Raw genomic sequence first — 7943 nt, forward strand, 5'->3', positions numbered from 1 at the left:
CATTTAAGGATCATTCCCCTGGGCAATGTGGGATGTCACAATTCACCCCCCTTAGGGGCCCGACGTCCTCGTCGGCACACACGCGACCAGGGTTAGGCTCTGATACCAAATGTCACATCCCGACCCGGGGCGGATCACTTCCCGGGCCCGACTCCACCACCGTAGCACGATATTGTCCGCTTTGGGCTTACCATTCCCTCACGGTTTTGTTTTTGGGAACTCACGAGCAACTTCCCAGTGGGTCACCCATCATGGGATTGCTCTAGCCCCTTTCTCGCTTAACTTCGGAGTTCCTACGGAACCTGAAGCCAGTGAGCTTCCAAAAGGCCTCGTGCTAGGTAGAGATGGGAATATAAATTTAAGGTAGCAGAAGATACCACTTCTGCTTGGAAAACAAATAAGGCAAGCGAAAATGATACATTGAAGCATGTGGAGACAAGCACAACAAAACACGTGCCGATTATTTCGCTACTTCTTCAAAAAACAGAAGTATCTCATATCAGGGTTGAAAAGTACTATAGACTTGACAAACTTGTTTTAAGTCGGCTCACTAAGGCATTGCCATGTGAGACCGCTCGTGGTCCAATTCCATTCAAGAACAAGCCTTGACGACCCTTGAAGAAATCACAAGTCCGATTCAAGATTAAGTGTCCACCACCCTTGAATCAAGTTCAGCTTCAGATAAAAGGTAAGCACATTTCAATCCATTACGGATCAAAGCAAGTTTTTTCTCATTTGGGCAATGACAAAGCAAGCACACTTCAAGTTTAAAATTGTATTAAGTGGGAGATTAGGCCATAAATAAGACCACTTCAATTTCAATATTGCATTAAGTGGGAAATTAGGCCATATGTTAGACCATTTCAATTTCAATATTGCAGTAAGTGGGAAAATTAGGTAATAGTGCTTGGGTGGGAAAATTTTGTGGTGATGAGTCATTCTCAAAGCCTATAAATAGGCTTCTCCATCAAGGTATCAAGCATCAAGGAATTCACAAATACATTTTCTCTACTCTCAAATTGAAAGAGAATTCACCAAAGTCCTTGATAGTTTTGAAACTCTAAAGCTTTCAAACATCCAACCTCCCAAATCCCCAAGAATTTCGAAGGATCAAGAAAGCTCTCTTCGTTCTTTGTAAAATCCTCATTCAAGATCAAGCCCCGATGGCCTTTGAAAAAAGTATTCATCATTCATCATCCGTTCATCCTAAGATCAAGCCCTAACGGCCCTTTGGATCAACAACATCAAAAAATCCACACATCCAACCGTTATTCAAGATCATGCCCAAAAGCCCTTGAAGATCCGTTCATCACCGTTCTTCAAGATCAAGCCCAAAAGCCCTTGAAGATTCGTTCATCCATCAACCTTTAAGATCAAGCCCAAAAGCCCTTGAAGAAATCTGCACAACCATTCTTCAAGATCAAGCCCAAAAGCCCCTTGAAGACCCGTTCATCAACCTTCAAAGATCAAGCCATGAAGGCCCTTGAAGAAACTTCCCTCAACCTTCAAGAACAAGCCTCAACGGCCCTTGAAAAAACTTCAAACCGCTCATCCAAGATCAAGCCTCGACGACCCTTGGATCAATCGCACATTCACAAATCAACACCTTACGGAGATCGAATTAGAGGATCAAATTGTAAAGAGATTGCAACTCCAAAATTAACACAAAACAATATTTTGTACACGTGTTATTGTTTCAGGAAATTCCGTGTTCACAAATTTGGCACGCCTGGTGGGACAATCTCTACCTCTCATCTCAATCTTCAAATCCGCAAGAAAGCACAAATGGCATCAAGGAAGGTTCAAGTTGTTCCCGCAACCAACGCGAAGAATAAGAACATACTCGCCGCAAGTGTTGTCACTTTGGGCATCACAACTCGAAGCAAGGCAAGAGCTCTTTCTACCGCCTCTTCCACCTCCGCATCAAATCTGCCAAAAGAACAAGAGCACCCGAGGCACGAGCTTGTGATCACCATGGCCTCGCTAAGGGCACCAAGGGAGGAAAACCCAAGGAAGTACTCCAAGTCCATGCTTTCCGATGCCAACTCTGTGAACACGGAATTTCTTGAAACAAGAACACGTGTACAAAATAATATTTTGTGTTAATTTTGGAGTTGCAATCTCTTTACAATTTGATCCTCTGATTCGATCTCCGTAAGGTGTTGATTTGTGGATGTGCGATTGATCCAAGGGTTGTCGAGGCTTGATCTTGGATGAACGTTTTGAAGCTTCTTCAAAGGCCGTTGGGGCTTGATCTTGAAGGTTGAGGGAAGTTTCTTCAAGGGCCTTCAGGGCTTGATCTTTGAAGGTTGATGAACGAGCCTTCAAGGGGCTTTTGGGCTTGATCTTGAAGAATGGTTGTGCGGATTTCTTCAAGGGCTTTTGGGCTTGATCTTGAAGGATGATGGATGAGCGGATCTTCAAAGGCTTTTGGGCTTGATCTTGAATAACGGTTGGATGTATGGATTTGTTGATATTGTTGATCCAAAGGGCCGTTGGGGCTTGATCTTAGGATGAACGGATGATGAATGATGAATACTTTCTTCAAGGGCCGTCGGAGCTTAATCTTGAATTTGTGAAAGTTCTTCAAAGGCCGTCAGGGCTTGATCTTGATGGAGGATTTGACGAAGAACGAAGAGAGCTTTCTTGATCCTTCAGAATTCTTGGGGATTTGGGAGGTTGAATGCTTGAAAGCTTTAGAGTTTCAAAACTATCAAGGACTTTGGTGAATTCTCTTCCAATTTGGGAGTGGTGAAAATGTATTTGTGAATTCCTTAATGCTTGATACTTTGATGGAGAAACCTATTTATAGGCTTTGAGAATGAATCACCACCACAAAATTTTCCCACCCAAGCACTATTACCTAATTTTCCCACTTAATGCAATATTGAAATTGAAGTGGTCTTATTTATGGCCTAATTTCCCACTTAATACAATTTTAAACTTGAAGTGTGCTTGCTTTGTCATTGCCCAAATGAGAAAAACTTGCTTTGATCCGTAATGGATTGAAATGTGCTTACCTTGTCATTGCCCAAATTGAGAAGAAAAACTTGTTTAATCATCCAGGGGTATTTCTTTCTATTTTGTTGAGTCACACGCCATGTGTACAATTTGTACGACACGTGGCGTATGCCATGTATGCCCTAACATGTCAAAACTTTAATACGTTGGTGAACATTTGTTTCACCGAAATTTTAATGTCTACAAAAAGCACAACATGACCACCTATGTAGCTTCACATAGTCACTATGTAGAGAGCTCACTAAGCACTTGTGTCTTCTCACAAATAGCCACCTCGTGCTTAAATTTCATGAGTCACATACACACATGTCCTTTGTAAGCAAGTTCAAAGCCATTTCGGCTTTGGTCTTGTCCACTTGGCTAAGCTATAAAGCTTAGTCATGTATTAGTAAGCATGAAATCACTTGCTTGTAACATGCATAACACCTAACATGGTTGAAATGTACTCTACATCTCCAATTGACTCTAATATCTCCAAATAATATTATGAAAATATGGGATCTCACACGAGGGGTGAGAGAGAGTGAGAATAGATTGATATGTGTGTTAAGGTGTTGTATGGACTCGATTAGCATCAAACCCTGCCACGTGGCAGAACAAATTAAAAAGATAAATCGGTTTGATTCGGTTTAATGAACTGATACCAAACTGAAAATACTAATAAACAGTTTGATTTTTGTACCAAACCGACAAAAAACCTGATTAAAACCAAATTGATCGGTTTTGTTGAATACTTCTGCAAGACCGTTGGCCGGAGCATGATACATTGATGCGAGAATTATACGCGCACAAATTAAACCCTCTTTTTATCAATTGTAGTAAGTATGTAAGTAGGGATCGTTCTTAACCGGGGATTAGGTGGGATTGCAAATCACTTGGAAACTGACTCAAAAACGTAAAATAAAGTTTAAAACACTAAACTAGACTCAAAGAATGCGAAACTAAACGCTTAAAATACTAAAACAAACCAAAAGACTCAAACATCACCCAAAACACTCAAAACTGCCTTAAAAACACTTTCTGGGCAGTTTTGAGCACCTTGGTGAATTTGGACGAATTTATGCAACAAATTGAATCAAAACACTTATAAACACAAACTAAGACACTTTCTAACTAATTTGGACAATAAAGTAAAGGGGGATTGGTTTTGGATGAATTTGAAATTAAAACAGAAACTTGGAAACAAAACAGATTGTAAAACGAATTTGATGGAATAGAATGGATGGGATGGCTAGCTAAGGGGTTCATCTCCACACATGTTACACTTGCATATAAAACGATTTCCAATTGCTTTTCAATAAACCATGATGCTCAACACCCCAAGTTAACCGTGATGCACTAATTAACTCTCAAATTTTCCTTATGTTATTGAATTGGATGATGCATGCGACAATTCAAATCATTCTCCAATGGTTCTCAACATGAATGCATAGAAGAGATACAATGAGAGATCATTATGTTCTATGAAAATTATAAGTGTTGACGAGGCAATTGTAACTATGAATGCATGATACTCTTGCCAAGAATTCATTTAACGCGATTGTTTATAAGCAACCTCCACTACTTGTGAATATAAGTTCATAACTATTAGGTGAAACTCACTTATATTCTAGCGTCATATTCATGCATGAAAATTAAGCGTGCACTCTCAATAAACATACATAAATAAGTTATCAATCAAACAGTTAAACAAATTGAATTCACAACTTATGAAACGCAATTAGAAGTAATCAAATCATATTGCAAGCATAAACATATATTTCGAATCCCCCCTAGCCAAGGGGGGGTTTAGTTCCTCATACGCACAAAACAAAGAGAATTGAAATTAAACATTGAAATCAAGGAAAAGAAACACCTAAAAATTCCAACAACTCAAACTTGAATTGTATGAACGTTTAGGCCCTTCTCCTCCTCTTTGTTGCGGCACAAGGTCTAAGGATAGGTTTTGGGGGTTATGGATGGTGTAGAATGATGTGTTTAGGATAGGGATGGATGTATGGGACTTCAAGGCTTATTTTTGGGCAGAAAATATGAAGAATGGTGAAGTATGGATGTGTTATAGAGAGGGGATGAATTTCTGGCGTGAATGGTGAATGAAATGAATGGTTTGTGGCTGCAATGGATGTTTATTTATAGGTGGATGAATGATTAAAGAAGGAATATGACAGCTAGGGAGAGAATGTGGCTGCCATCATGAAGAGTGCATGGATGTGGCTGAATAATCACATGGGAAAGCATGTGGCTGAATGGATTAAAGAAGGAATGATGATGGGAGAGCATGTGGGTGACAGCTAGGTTGGTTGGTGGCTGCAATGGAGGTGTGGAATGATGATGGGAGAGCATGTGGGTGCAGCTATGGTGGGAATTTTGGGCAGAAAATATCCTAAGGCTTTATTACTTAGTTTAGGAAATGATGTAACTCATTTGATTAGGAATCCTCTTCAATTTCGTCCATTCCTTTTGCTCCAAACGTAAGCTATCCATTCCAAGCCCAATTTTGCTCCAAAATGCTCCAAAATGCACCTTTTTGCTTCCTTAGCCATATGAACCTAGAAACACACGAAAATGGCATAAAGGACTAAAATAACTAAAGAAACACAACGTAAATGCACGAGAACAAGCCAATTAAGTCGCATAAATATGCTCCTATCAAATTCCCCCACACTTAGCTTTTGCTAGTCCTCGAGCAAAACAGAAAAACAAAACAAAACTTAAACCTTCCAAAAATGGTCTCAGGGATTCTTAATGCACATGACATGTTCAAAATTCATTATTCCCACAAATTTTAGTCATCTTCACACTTAAATACATTCTTAATCATAGTCACCACATACTAGTTCACAATTAAGCATTTAAAACCATGTTTTGAATGTAGTAACATGCCTTAGAGAATTTGCTCAATTCCTTACAAGATATGCACTCAATTTTCACTCAGATTTTCTAACTACACACCCTAATCTAGTTACATGTGAGAAGATTGATGTAAACATGAAAACGAACACTCACATATATGTATCACAAAGAAAGCAATTTCTGGAGTTAATAAGCATGTTTAGGTATGATCTCATGAATGGAATGCTACTACTTAGATGCGAGAACCAGTGACACCATATGCTCATACCAAGTTCAAACTCCACAAATTGAAACACATAACACTCAAGATTGAAGTCACGGGTTGTAACGGGGCTTGGGGTGTGTGGATAACAAAGAAGGGATATGGAAAACAAAGGTTCTTAAAGAAATAGTGAGCAAAGCACTTGAATCAACTTAGAATTCCCTTTTGAATGAAAACTCAACTTTTGAACAAAAAGGGAGAACAAGCTCTTTTCCTTTCTTTTCTTTTCTGTTTTTCTTTTTCATATGTTTTTCACAATTTTTTTTTCTTTTCTTTTGAATCTCAAAACATACATATAAACTTAAGAACAAACTTTCCCTCCCCCACACTCATTTTCTTGCATAATGTAACTCAAAAGGAATTCATTTAAGTCATGCTCACTATCTTTTAAGAACAAGGGTGTGAATTGTCCTAAACTAGGCTAAGTGAGGAAAATGTGGGTTAACAAAGAATAAAGGCTAAACAAAGCTCAACGGGGTTAAAACTTACAACATATACGAAATATGGGACGTAAGGCTATTTGGCTATGGTGGCAACTACACAACTTCATCTTGATATATGTTATGCAATTCAATGTCATGCTTTGAATGAAACGGATATAAGTTCTAGCATTTAGTTCTATCATGATACAATTGCATTCTAAGTAGCAACCAAGCAAGGAATAATGAGATCATGCAACAACTTTAGAAAACAAAGAATCACAGATTATAACTCTCCAAAGAAGGTAATGGCTCGAGTCTCACAGGGTTGTAGCGTTTGTTTGAGTTCCTTCCTTCAAACATGTTACAAAAACGAATTTTTTCTTTTATGATTGCATGTGAAGTCATACATTATAACCATAACCAAGCATATACCAAGAGTAAATCAAACTTTTCTGTATGTTTATAACTCTTTTTAACAGTCATGCAATTACAAACCAAATCCTTATCATTGTGTTGGAAGGTACCCTAAGACACAAACACACAAAAACGACTCAAAACACTCTTTTTAGGCTTTTCAAAACATGTTTTTCAAATTTTTATGTGATTTTCGGAGTTATAAAACAAAACATACTAAAACACTCTAAAACATCTTAAAAACACCTTAAAACAGCAAGGAACAACATTTGAAGTTATGGGTGATAAAATCCCACGAATTTGTATCAAATATACTTAGTTACCCCCCCACACTTAAATCAAACATTGTCCTCAATGTTTTAAGCATAGATTCACACAAAACATAAGTAAACACACAAACAGCACTTAAACATACTAAACATGGCAGAATGTATCTAACAAAGAGAAGAGTTTAGGGATGCAAATCTGGTTATGGAGTGTAAATTCCATCTTCTCCTTGGTGATTGCATTGAGGCTTGATCGTGAGTTTTTCCACAGGCTAATCTTGAACTGAGCTGGAGGATTCTGACACATGGCAGGCAAGCACGAGGTAGAGGTGATGACCGGTTTCTTTGTTCAATCTTTCCAATTCGTATTGAAGAGGGTTAGAGGATAACTCAGCATATGCAGTTGTTGCGTTTGCTGACTATCCACAAGATTGATGTTTCCTCGTCACTCGTCTTAGCTGTTCTCCAAGCAGATGTGGTCCCTTCTCTGGAAGTGTATCAACCTTTGAAGATGACTACTCGAGAGCAACGCTAGGTAAGCAACCAGGGAATAGATTCCAGGTAGTTGGTTCCAGATCGGAAGACTGACTCCAAGTGTCGGCTGATTGCTCACTTTACTTTGCCATGCGAGTAATAATAAGGACAAAGGAAAGGACAGGGAAAGATCATGATATGAGATACCTTTGCTTTCGCCCTTGATGATAT

The sequence above is a fragment of a genome, unplaced genomic scaffold, assembly GCF_019419815.1.
Source record: "Pyrus x bretschneideri cultivar Hongxiangsu unplaced genomic scaffold, Pyrus_bretschneideri_v1 Contig131, whole genome shotgun sequence".
Classification (NCBI taxonomy): Eukaryota; Viridiplantae; Streptophyta; class Magnoliopsida; order Rosales; family Rosaceae; genus Pyrus; species Pyrus x bretschneideri.